This window comes from Delphinapterus leucas, chromosome 9 (genome assembly GCF_059928025.1).
Source record: "Delphinapterus leucas isolate spDelLeu-1000000601 "Yukka" chromosome 9, BTC_Dleu_Yukka2, whole genome shotgun sequence".
Taxonomy (NCBI): domain Eukaryota; kingdom Metazoa; phylum Chordata; class Mammalia; order Artiodactyla; family Monodontidae; genus Delphinapterus; species Delphinapterus leucas.
Genome location: NC_143137.1, coordinates 11,093,460 through 11,106,167, shown reverse-complemented (window position 1 = coordinate 11,106,167; position 12,708 = coordinate 11,093,460). Strand labels below are relative to the sequence as shown.

At 38.0% G+C, this 12,708-nt stretch overlaps 1 pseudogene; it reads left to right on the top strand.

Moving 5' to 3' along the window:
* Positions 1–10,190: 10,190 nt before the first annotated feature.
* Positions 10,191–11,822, top strand: LOC111182663 (olfactory receptor 2A7-like; annotated as a pseudogene).
* The last annotated feature ends 886 nt before the right edge of the window (positions 11,823–12,708 follow it).

Genomic DNA, 12,708 nt, shown 5'->3' with positions numbered 1-12,708 from the left:
TTTTCAGACTAGCAGAGTATTTTCAAGCAATAATATTTCACTTTATTATGTCTCTCAACCATTAAAAAAATAAAAAGTTAAATAGTAAACAAATATATAGTGGAATATAGTAACATATTAGAGACTTGACTTCTTAATGGGCAAAGATAAACCACACTAATGATTATGCATGGAGTGGGACTTCCAGAAAATGTCATGCAAAATGACCATTACTTCTAAAACAAACTTTCCACTCCTGGATGAGATTTTCCCTCATGAAACCAAATTATTAAAACCCCTTTTTTGCAGTAATCTTGTAACTACTATATTTTAATTAAAATTTTGAGTGCAGGGAAAAGATTTTCTAGATTCACATTAAAAATAAATTAGTATGTGTCTTGACTATACCAGAATAGCTGGTATTAGATTTACCCTCCCACCATATACAGCTATACAATCTCAAAAACATATAGAAAACAACTTTTGTCAATTGTTGAAGAAATGGAGGGGATGCATATGAGGTGAATACATTGACCCAAACTCTCCCAGGAAGGCATTTTCCTGGACTTTGTCAGGAATATGGAACCCAAGGAGGGATCAGTGGTCTTGGTGACCAGAGGAAGCAGTGATTAGACTTCAAGCCTGCTAGATCAGTTAGGAATTGGGGGTCAACGTCCAATATGAGGAGAGAAATAGAGAATCCTAGAAATATTCATGTTAAAATGTCATTTGTTTCCTGAGTTAACTCCCTAGCTATGTGAAAATGGGCTAAGGAGAGACCTAGCAGAAAGCAGCAGCAGCAACTGGAAGACTGAAAGAAGAAAAAAACCTCACAAATTCCTGGGAAGATGTTAGAGTTCAGATCCAGCCAGAATGGGAAGAGATTGGTCAAAAGCAAACAGAACAAAACAAAACTTAGAAACTCAGATGGGGCTCTAGAAATTCCATGTCTTGGGAGAATTCCCATGTCCTGGGACTAGGGGCTATGTCACTTACCATAACACAGCTTAAAACTGAGCCTTAAGAGGAGCAAGGTGGTCTTCAAGTAGTCTAACTGCTCTCCAGAAAAAAAAAATCTCAAAACTCTTGAGAGTTTCTATAGCATATTATTCATAACTTCAGCATTTAAGGAAATCCCTAAACATGCAAAAAATGATTGATAAGAGATAATAAGTTACTAGAAAAAAACAGATCATTCAGATATTGCAGTTAATAGAAAAGGATATTAAAATATCTATAATTGATATAAAGGAAATAAAGGAGAGAATAGATGATAACATGTAGTATTTCGATTGAAAATAAGAATCTGATTTTAAAAGTCTAGTTACCATTCTAAATCTTTCCATAAAAGAAATCTGACAAATAACTCATTAGATGTATTTTACAGAAGACAGGCTACAACTGATGTCAAGATTAGTGAAGTTAAAAACAGTTCAATAGGGCTTCCCTGGTGGCGCAGTGGTTGAGAGTCCGCCTGCCGATACAGGGGACGTGGGTTCGTGCCCCGGTCCGGGAAGATTCCGCCTGCGGTGGAGCGGCTAAGCCCGTGAGCCATGGCCGCTGAGCCTGTGCGTCTGGAGCCTGTGCTCCACGGTGGGAGAGGCCACAACAGTGAGAGGCCCGTGTACCGCAAAACAAAAAACAAAAAAACCAGTTCAATATATATTGCCAAAACTAAAGAGAGAAAAAAATAAAGAACTCAAGAGGGCAAAATGAAGTTGTAAGAAAGAGTCAAAAGGTCTAACATACATGTAATTGGAGTTTCATAAGGAAAAAAGAGGAAAAAATGGGACAGGTGAATTACTTAAAATAAAATAATGACAAGAAATTCTAAGATCTGATAGGCAATATCAACACACTGATTTAAGAAGCTCGGGAGAACTCGAACAGGATGAATATAAGTAAAACCTCACTGAGAAATATATTAGTCAAACTGCTGAAAATGAAAGGTAAAGAAAAAACATTACAACTGGCCAGGAAAAAAAAAAAAGTCCATTACTTGCAAGGGAACAACAATAAGATTATAGCTGACTTCTTAACAAACATCATGGAAGACAAAATAAAATGGAATACCATCTTAAATTACTGAAATTAAAAACTGTCAACATAGAATTCTATACACAACAAAGCTGATCTTTAAAAATGAATTCTCTAAACAGAAAAAAAGGAAACTTGGAATATTAGGAAGAAAGAACATGGTAAGAAAAATTATGAGTAAATTCCATAGGCTTTCCTTATCCTCTTGAGTTTCTCAATTATGTTTGATGGTTCAAGCCAAAATTATAGCTTTTTTTGGTACTTTTCTAAATTTATGTAGAGGAAATATTGAAGAAAATTATAAATTGGAGAGAGTAAAGAGATGCAAAAGGAGATAATATTTCTATACTTCATTCAAGCTGGTAAAAAGTGACATCAATTGACTGTTATATATATATACACACACATATATAATATAATATCTAGACCAAGCACTAAACTATAAAAAGCAACCAAAAAGCTATACAAAGAAATATACTAAAAACACTATAGATAAATCAAAATGGAATTCTAAAACAATATTCAAGTAACCCACAGGAAAAATAAAAAATAGTTGAGACTGAAAACAAAACAAAATAAGACTTAAGCCCTAAAGTATCAATAATTAGATTTGATATAAATGGTCTAGATGCATCAATTTAAAGACAGAGAATGACAGTGTATTAAAAAGCATGACCCTTACTTCTATCTGTTTCTTGAATGCCGTCTATGAGAAACTCACTTCAAGTTTAACAACATAGGTGGGTGGACTTAAAGAAAAAGATATATCATGTAAACATTAATGGAAGGAAAGCATGAGTAGCTATATTAATATGAGATAAAGCAAGGAAAATTTTCAGAAACAAAGAGGAACTTTACGTAATAAAAAGGTTAATCCACCAAGTAGACATAGCAATCCTAAATGTGTATCACCAAACAAAAGAGTTTCAAAATATATGATGCAAAAATGTAGACAAATCCACACATGGTTAGAGACTTCAGCACTGCCATTTCAAAAACTGATAGAACAACTAGAGAGAAAATCAGCAAGAATATGGAAGAACTCAACAGCTCCATCAACGAAAAGAATCTAATAGTCATTTATAGAACATTCCATAAAATTTATAGAACAACAGCAGAATGTACCTTCTTTTCAAGGGCTGACAGAACAGTTAGATCTATTCTAGCCTGTAAAAACACCTCGCAAATTTAAAAGAAATAATCATATGGAGTAAGTTCTTCAACCACAATGGAATCAAACTAGAAATCAATATAAGAAAGACAGAAAAATCTCCAACACTTGGAAATTTTAAAATACACTTTTAAAAAACTTATAAGTCAAAGAAGAAGTCTCGAGAAATAAAGAAAATATATTGAACTGAATGAAAATAAAAACACAACATTTCAAAGTTCAGAGAGGGAAACATACCAATAAATGTGTACATTAGGAAAGAGGAAAAGTTTCAGATGAGTAATAGATGTCCTTACCTCAAGAACCTAGAAAAAGAAGAGCAAAATAAATTCAAAGCAAGCAGAGGGTGGGAATTAATGAAGATTAGAACAGAAAACACTGAAATTTAAAGCAAAAAAAAAAATTGGTAAATCAGTGAAGCAAAGAGCTGTTTCTTTTAACGAATCAACAAAATTTAGAAACCTCTAGCAGGATTTATAAGGAAAAGACACAACCTAAAAATATCAGAATGAAACAGGGCATCACTGCAGACATCAAAGGATAATAAAGGAAATTATAAACAACACATATAAATTTGACCACTTAGACAAAATGGAACACTTCCTCAAAAAAAAATCACAACTCACCCAATACGAATAGACAATTTTCATAGCACTATAACCATATAATATGAATTAAGAAAAGTTAATAATTTTAAAATACCAAAAATCAAATTTAGGAAAGTGAAGACTTATGTTTACACAAACACACCCCGCCCCCCACAAAAGACCATGTATGTGTATGTTTATAGCAGCTTTTTTTGTAATAGCTCAAAACTGAAACAATCAACAGGTGAATAGTTAAACTGGGATACATAGAATACTGCTCAGTAATACAAAGGAGCAGACCACTGACACATGTATCAACCTGGTTGAATCTCCAGAGAATTATGCTGAGCGGGGGGGGCGGGGGGAAGCCAAGCACAAAAGATTATATACTAATCACACTGTATGATTACATTTATGTAATAATTTTGAAATATCAAAATTATAGAAATATAGAACAGATTTGTGGTTAAGGACAGAGTGGGTGTGGGAGGGAAGTCGATGTGGCTAGAAAAAGGCAACAGGAGAGATTCTTGTGCTGATGAAAATGTTATTATGCACCTTGACAATATAGTGATTGATATTGTATCATAGTTTTGAGATGTTACCAGTGGGGAACCCACATTCTGGAAAAAGATATCCTCAGTACCTATATTCAACAAAATGCTCACGTCCAGACTCTTTAAAGAATGCTTACAAATTAACAAGAGGGGGAAAAAAAAACCCTCAAAAATTGGGCAAAAGATTTGAACAGGCACTTCATACAAAAGGATATCTAAAAGGTCAATGAGCATATGATAATGTGTTCAATACAATTACTCATCAATAAAATATAAATAAAATCACAGAGAAATACCACAGTGGTTAAAATTACAAAATTAATATCAAGCGCTGGTAGGAATGTAAAATTATAAATCCACACTGGAAAACTGTTCGGCAATACCTACTAAAAATAAATCTGTGCCTATCCTATGGTTTGGTAATGCTATTCCTTGGCGTATACCTAGTGAAAACATGTATAAGAATATTCATAGAAACTTAGGTTACAATAGCCAAAAACTAGAAATAACCCAAATGTCCATGAACAGTAGAATAGATGAATGAATTTTGGAACGTTCATATTGAATATTACGCAGCATAAAAAAGAATGAACTTCTGATACCCAAACAACGTGGGTGAATCTCAAAAACATTATATTGGGTCAAAGAAGCCAGAGACAAAAGCATCCATAGTGTGTAATTTATTTATATGAGATTCAAAAACAGGCAAAACTAATCTATGTGATGGAAGTCAGAATAGTGGTTACCTCGGAGTAGGAAAGTGATTTCTAGCGATGAGGTGGTCACAGGAATTTTCTCTTGTGATGGAGATGCTCTGTACTTTTGTCTGGATGGTGCTTACACACGTGTATTGATATACGAAAATTCATTGAACTATATATATATATATATTTTTATATATATTTTTCGGTACACGGGCCTCTCACTGTTGTGGCCTCTCCCGTTGCGGAGCACAGGCTCCGGACGCGCAGGCTCAGCGGCCATGGCTCACGGGCCCAGCCACTCCACGGCATGTGGGATCTTCCCAGACCAGGGCACGAACCCGTGTTCCCTGCATCGGCAGGCGGACTCTCAACCACCACGCCACCAGAGAAGCCCTGAACTATACATTTAATTAATATTTATAGCTCTAGCACTTGGAACTTTTGACTGGCAGACACATGGATCTGAAGGTATCTCTGGTAGATAAAGACGTCTCTGGTAAGCCCCAATGGGTGAATCATGGGACAGGCCACAGGGACTCTGCATCAAGGCTTTCCATCTCCAGCAGAAGACAATACACCTTTCTCAACACCATTCCTCACATATTGCTGAGACTTGGGAGAGACTAATCATAGAGTATCAAGTTACTATAAATCCAGAGTTGCCTGTCTTGAACTGAGATGCTATCAGACTCACCAAATCATAGGAGAGAGTGATCACAGCAATCATGCATCATATACTGAATGTGGTATAACTTAGGACAAGAGCAGGTGCAGAAGACAAAGTAAGTTGGATGGACAGTTGGCCCAGACCCCCATATCACCTATATCACTGATGCTTCTCTCTAATGTATGTATGTATTTTTGTGTATGTGTGTGTGCACACGTGTGTATTATCTCCAAGAGATTTCCTACAGCCAGTTGACAATTTAGGAAGAAAGGCCTGATACAAGTATGATTTGGCTAGATATATTGGTGCAATATATGTAACTCAGGTGGGGTGCCTTAAAGGTAATTAATGAGGGTAAACTTGTCATTGCCCGTAGCTAGCCATTCAACTATTCCTCTACCTTGTGGAGAGAAAAGTTTCCTGAGATAAGATATTCATGGACTCCTGAAAAATGGCAAATGTGTTGATTGACTGATAATGGATCTGGAAGGAGGACAGTTGGAATACTGGGTGAATGGAGGTATGGGAAAAAGATGTGGGATGGTACACAAAGTGTATGAATCTGTACATCCCATATTCATGCCAATCAGAGACATCATTGCAGAAGAGGCATTAAACAACCAGGTATAGCCAGTAAGCGTCAGGCAGCCTCTGCTTTCAGCCACTCCAGTGATTACACAGTGAGCACACAAATGCATTAGGCATGGTAACAGAGGTGGGGGCTTTGCACTAGCGCAGTCTGCACCTCACCAAGGCTGCTTTACTGTGCTGAGTATCTGTTCTCAATATGGTACCTTCCTCTTAAGGAGACCAATAAGTCAGTTGGTGGCATGCTGATTCCTTCTACCCTACAAAGGGCAATGATTCACTGTGAGTGCAGGTGACACACATCACAAGTGTGACTTTCCCTTTCTTGTGTGAGGTATCTTGATTAGTACCTCTATTGGAGGGCCATTAGATTATCTGATTTCTGATACGGTTTCCCACATAGTATCACCTCAGTCCAATAGGCCCATTTCACAGCAAAGGAAGTGACAAAGGGCAAATGACCAAGGAATTCACTGGTTCCAACCCATATTGCATTGCTCAGAACTTGTAGACCTGATAGAAATTGTAACCTGACACACAGATTTAAGGCAGTGGATTGTCGATAACACCCTGAAGAATTGGAATACTGTATTCCTCCAGTATAGACTGGGATAGTAGTATTTGCCTACTCTGATAGAATACATATAACCAGCCCCACCATAAGGGTAGAGAGGACAGGAGGTGGCCCTCTGCTTTTACAGAGCTCTATCTTTCCCATAAGGGCAAGTCCAGAAATTATCAAAAAGGGAAGTTTTTCAAAAGTAAGCTTCACTCAGCCCTTGTGCCTTATTCATTCATCCTCCAGGCAGATCACCAAGCTGCAGGGCATGTCCAACGTGAAACCCTAACAGGGGCGCCCACACATTTCCGGATCTGTGCTCAAGGATGTAGCTTCTGAGTCACTGTCTAAAATGATTTCATGGTTATTGCCTTTGAATACAAGTTTATTCTCCTATAAGGTTCATGGCAGCTGGGAAATAAGACTATGTACACTAAAATAAATATGGCTTTGGGAATTAATGTCAAGTTTCTATTTCACTGTCAGACAATAACCAGGGATGAATCTCTGCATCTCCTGAGTGCCTCTTGAATGTTTGGGAGCTGGAACAACATAAAAATTCATGAAACGATAATAAATTCCTATATTTGGGTACCTGTAATATTCATGGGGTCACCAGAGTATAACTTAATATGTGTGTATCCTTTTAATTATGAAGGTATTTCCTGTTCTTAACCTCTAAAGATCTCACTATTTCTCTGGCTTCCTCAGAGACAGAGACTGCCAATCCTCTTCAGTCTCAGAAGGGGAACAGTGGTTGTCTTCTTTACGTCTCTATAGGGAGCACGCTGGTGTAAGTGAGACCTACTGTCTCATGTCCTACACAAAGCCCTCATGACAATTGAGAAGGTGCCCTGTGGAGATGATAAATGAATAAAGCCTTCTCTTCTCTTAGGCAACATGAAAAGCCAATATCCTTCCTTGGCAGTTCTCAGAGGAGGAACAAGCTTTCCAGCACCATCAGGAAATTTAGCCACACCAGGTATGTTTGCTTTTTCTGCATGAAGATTTTGTGAGGTCCTTACACAAAAATCATCCCTAGATACACAAGTTTCTGAATTACTTTTGTGAGTTCTGGTCAAATATATTTTAACATCATTTTCATTGCCTGTTAGCTTTCACTGTCACTCTTCAATATCATGCAAAAGTATATTTTTATTAATGCTCAAATTTTTCTCATTGATAGTATAAATAGTAGGCTGAGTAAAAGATACTATTAAGCAATATATCAATATGTTAATATAATCAATATATGAATGGTTATTTTTTACTGGTAGCTATTTTTAAGGTAACGAGATAAGTGTGTATGACTTTCTGGTAAATGTTTAATATTAATCAAAAAAGCCCAGTACCTTTTAATTTTAGAAACTAGGCTTAAAGTACCACGTATAGAGGGAAGTCAAATATCTAAATATATAAGGACAAATATTCAGTTATTGGATAAGTGTACAAATAGTTATGTATTTATGTACAGTATTACGAGACCACAGTCTAAGCAGTTAGTATGTGTTCAGAGTTCCTATCATTGATAGCTCCACCCTCAGAACAATGGTAGGTATGTAATAGGAAATCAATAAATACCAAATTATTTTATTTTCAAACTTCTGGACCTGACACTTATCATTGGAATAGCAATAGGGGAGTAAGAAGGCAAATGGGATGATTTTTAAATGGGTTGATAATTTTATAGCCATTTAAATGGAGAATTACTGCTCACTCTTGCTCTCTTCAAGACAAGATGATTTTACATTAAAAAATGAGAATAGGGCTTCCCTGGTGGCGCAGTGGTTGAGAGTCCGCCTGCTGATGCAGGGGGACACGGGTTCGTGCCCCGGTCCGGGAAGATCCCACATGCCGCGGAGCGGCTGGGCACGTGAGCCATGGCCGCTGAGTGCCTGCGCGTCCGGAGCTTGTGCTCCGCAATGGGAGAGGCCACAACAGTGAGAGGCCCGCATAATGCAAAAAAAAAAAAAAAAAAAAAAAAGGGAATAAAATTTAAGCAAGAAGGGCAATATCACGTTTCTACGTACATTCTAACTGTGGAATCATAGAATAAGAAAGATGATTTTGTTCAATGTCTCAAGGAATTTATAGACCGCTTTGCAGCATCCCTCACAGAAGTCCTCTAGCTATTGCCAATCACGTGCAGAGACAGTATCTAAAACTGGGTATTTCTAGAGTGTTTATCAATATTGAGTCAAAATCTAACAAAGTTACTGAATCTGTTTTTGTGTTTAGATAAACAACACAGTACAAATCTATTCAGTCATTCATATAAATTTTCATCTAAGTATTTTGAAAAGCTAAATATGAAAAACTAGACTTTAGGCTGAAAATAAGTCATTATATTTGAACAAGAAGAGATTTTGTGCAATATTAGTTGTGGAGGTGACAACAGATGCAGGAGTAGAAAGTGTGTTTCGACAGGTAGGTGAGAGGCTAATGGTGTATCTGGGAAGTGGTACATCTACCTTTAGTATACCCTGCCCTTGATGAGCCCTTCCAAGTCGAGATTAGATATACTGCAGCTTAAGGACTTTAGCATGTGTATCAGTTAAGGGTCATAGTTTTTGAAAAAAAAACAAAAACAGAAGTAACTCTAATATGAGCAAAGAAAAGCAGAATTTATTTGAAGGATATGAGGTATCTCACTGAAAGAAACAAAAACTATGTATTCTATTAACATGTGGCAACATAGTCATTGGGTTGGCCAAAAACTCTGTTCGGGTTTTTCGTACCGTCTTAACATCTTACGGAAAACCCGAACGAACTTCTTGGCTAAACCAATATTTTGAAAAATTAGCCTCTGCTAAAAACTTAACAACAAGAAAGGAAATATATGTATATATGTGTTTATGTGTATGTATGTATGTATATATTTTAAGGTTACCAAATAAATTCTTTTTTAAAAAATTTTATTTGTTTTGTTTATCTTTAGCTGCGTTGGGTCTTCGCTACTACCTGCAGGCTTTCTCTAGTTGCGGCAAGGCAAGCAGGGGCTAGTCTTCATTGTGGTGCACAGGCTTCTTATTGTGGTGGCTTCTCTTGTTGCGGAGCACGGGCTCTAGGCGCGCAGGCTCAGTAGTTGTGGCTTACGGGCTTAGCTGCTCCGCGGCATGTGGGATCTTCATGCACGAGGGCTCGAACCCGTGTCCCCTGCATTGGCAGGCAGATTCTTAACCACTGCACCACCAGGGAAGCCCCAAATAAATTCTTTAAACGTTCATTTAAAAACACAAAAATTCACTGAAAGTGTTTCTGAACACTTTTTTATACCACAGAAAGGTATAGTTGACATAAATCTATTTTCAAAGACTTCTCTTTAACCATGGACATTAACTGAATTTCCTGTGTCATAGGGATATGGGAGACAATATGACATGTATCACAGAGTTCACCCTACTAGGATTTCCCCTTGATGCAACGATTCAGATGCTTCTCTTTGGGCTCTTCTCTCTGTTCTATGTCTTCACCCTGCTGGGGAACGGGGTCATCCTGGGGCTCATCTCACTGGACTCCAGACTGCACTGTACTTCTTCCTCTCACACCTGGCCATCATTGACACAGCCTATGCCTGCAACACCATGCCCTAGATGCTGGGAGACCTCCTGAGTCCTGACTAGCCTATCTCCTTTGCTGGCTGCATGACACAAAGCTTTCTCTTTTTGACATTTGCTGTCACAGAATGTCTTCTCCTGGTGGTGATGTCCTATGATCACCATGTAGCCATCTGCCAGCCCCTCTGATACTCTGCCATCATGATCTGGAGAGTCTGCATCATGCTGGTGGTGATTTCCTGGACCATTGGAGTCCTTCTGCCTTTGATTCATCTAGTGTTACTTTTGCCCTTAACCCTTCTGTATATCCCAGAAAATCAATCACTTTTTCTAGTAATATACATTACTAGAATCTCAAAAGACAAAGGGTTAAGTGAAGTGTTTATGCATTTAGAAAATTTCCTCCTAATGAACAGCCTCATGGCTGTTCTCAAACTTGCTTGTACAGATACACACATCCATGAAACTGTGGTACTGGCTGGAATGATTTCTGTGCTAGTGGGACACTTCTCAATTGTAATCTCATATATGTGTGTCCTCTGTGCCATCTTCAGGATCCAGCCTGGGGAACGTCAAAGAAAAGCCTTGTCCACCTGCTCATCTCACCTCTGTGTGGTTGGACTCTTTCACGGCATAGCCATTATCATGTATGTTGGACCCAGATATGGGAACCCCAAGGAACAGAGGAAATATCTTTTTCTGTTTCACAGACTTTTCAATCCCATGCTCAACCCCCTTATCTATACTCTTAGGGATTCAGAAGTAAAGAATGCCTTGCAGACAGTGCTGGGAATAGAGAGGGCTTTATGAAAAGATGGTGGTATCGGAGTTGACAGTGACCTAGGAGGATATTATCTTAAGAGGTCCCAAACCCAACTCAGCATAAGATTATCTAAGACTCTTATTAAAAATAGAACTGTCAGGGCTTCACTGGTGGCACAGTGGTTGAGAGTCTGCCTGCAAATGCAGGGGACGCGGGTTCGGGACCTGGTCTGGGAGGATCCCACATGCCGCGGAGCAACTAGGCCCGTGAACCACAACTACTGAGCCTGCGCTTCTGGAGCCTGTGCTCCGCAACAAGAGGGGCCGCGACAGTGAGAGGCCCGCGCACCGCGACGAAGAGTGGCCCCCGCTCGCCGCAACTAGAGAAAGCCTTCGCACAGAAACGAAGACCCAAGGCAGCCAAAAATAAATAAATAAATAGAACTGTCTCCTGACCCACCATTAGATCACTGATTGAGTAGAGGTACGAAATCTTTTATAGAAATCTATGCCTTTAAATATTATCATTGTCCAAATATTATCTATAGCAAATTGTGATGCTATTGGATGTTATAGACCAGTATTTGGAAGCCGCAGATCTAGAATAATACTATTTATAATTTCTTCATCAAGCTATGTTCCAGCCCCATATCTCCCAAAATGTTTTCCTCAAATCTCTAGCCCCTTAAGAGGGCTTTAAAAATAAATTCTGTGGTCAAATAAGTTTGAGAATTATTACATATTAAATGTCTCATTTTAGGGGACTCACAATTCATATTATCATACAGTAAAAACTGTAAAAATTCCTATGGTAAATAAAGAATTCTATTGCAATTTTTAGCCAGTGTTTTCCAAACTTATTTGGTCACATGAAATTATTTTCATAACACTTAATTAGAAGTTTAGTAGAACAGGTGATCTTGATACTGATTGACTCATTGTGAATATTTCCTGTACCACCCTCTAGAGCAAAATGATTTTTTGTTCCTGCAAAGTGAGCCTCTAAAGAGGATGTAGGTCTGAACATAGTACCCTAGATCAGCCTGTGAGGGTCTGTGCTCTCTTTGGATACAGAAAGTGAGGGTCACTATCCCTACTCTTCATTGTTGGATCATCTGGAGAAAATAAATCCAGCTCTCTGCTTTGTCTTGGATAAATATTCCAAGATACATCTCAGGGGATGACCTCATTCAATTTAAAAAATTTATTCTGTATACATTTTCCTACTTACCGACTGCCATGAAATCAATCTATTTTTCTGTCTCAAGGCTTTAAAGAGAAAACCAGGTCTCTCAAGGGAATCTGGAAGATTTTGCAAAGTCCATCACCTACATAGTATATAAGCTTTAGAAAAGTTTAATCATTGTGTTTAGAAAATAGAGACACGGGAGAAGTTCTGTAAGAATGTTCACAGGAACAGGTGCACGATGAATATGATGGATAAAAAGGAAATGAATAAAAGAACGCCCAAGGGGCTAGTTGTTCCTTTGGAGATTAAGAACAAGACAAAATAGGGAAAGTACATGATTTATTATTCATC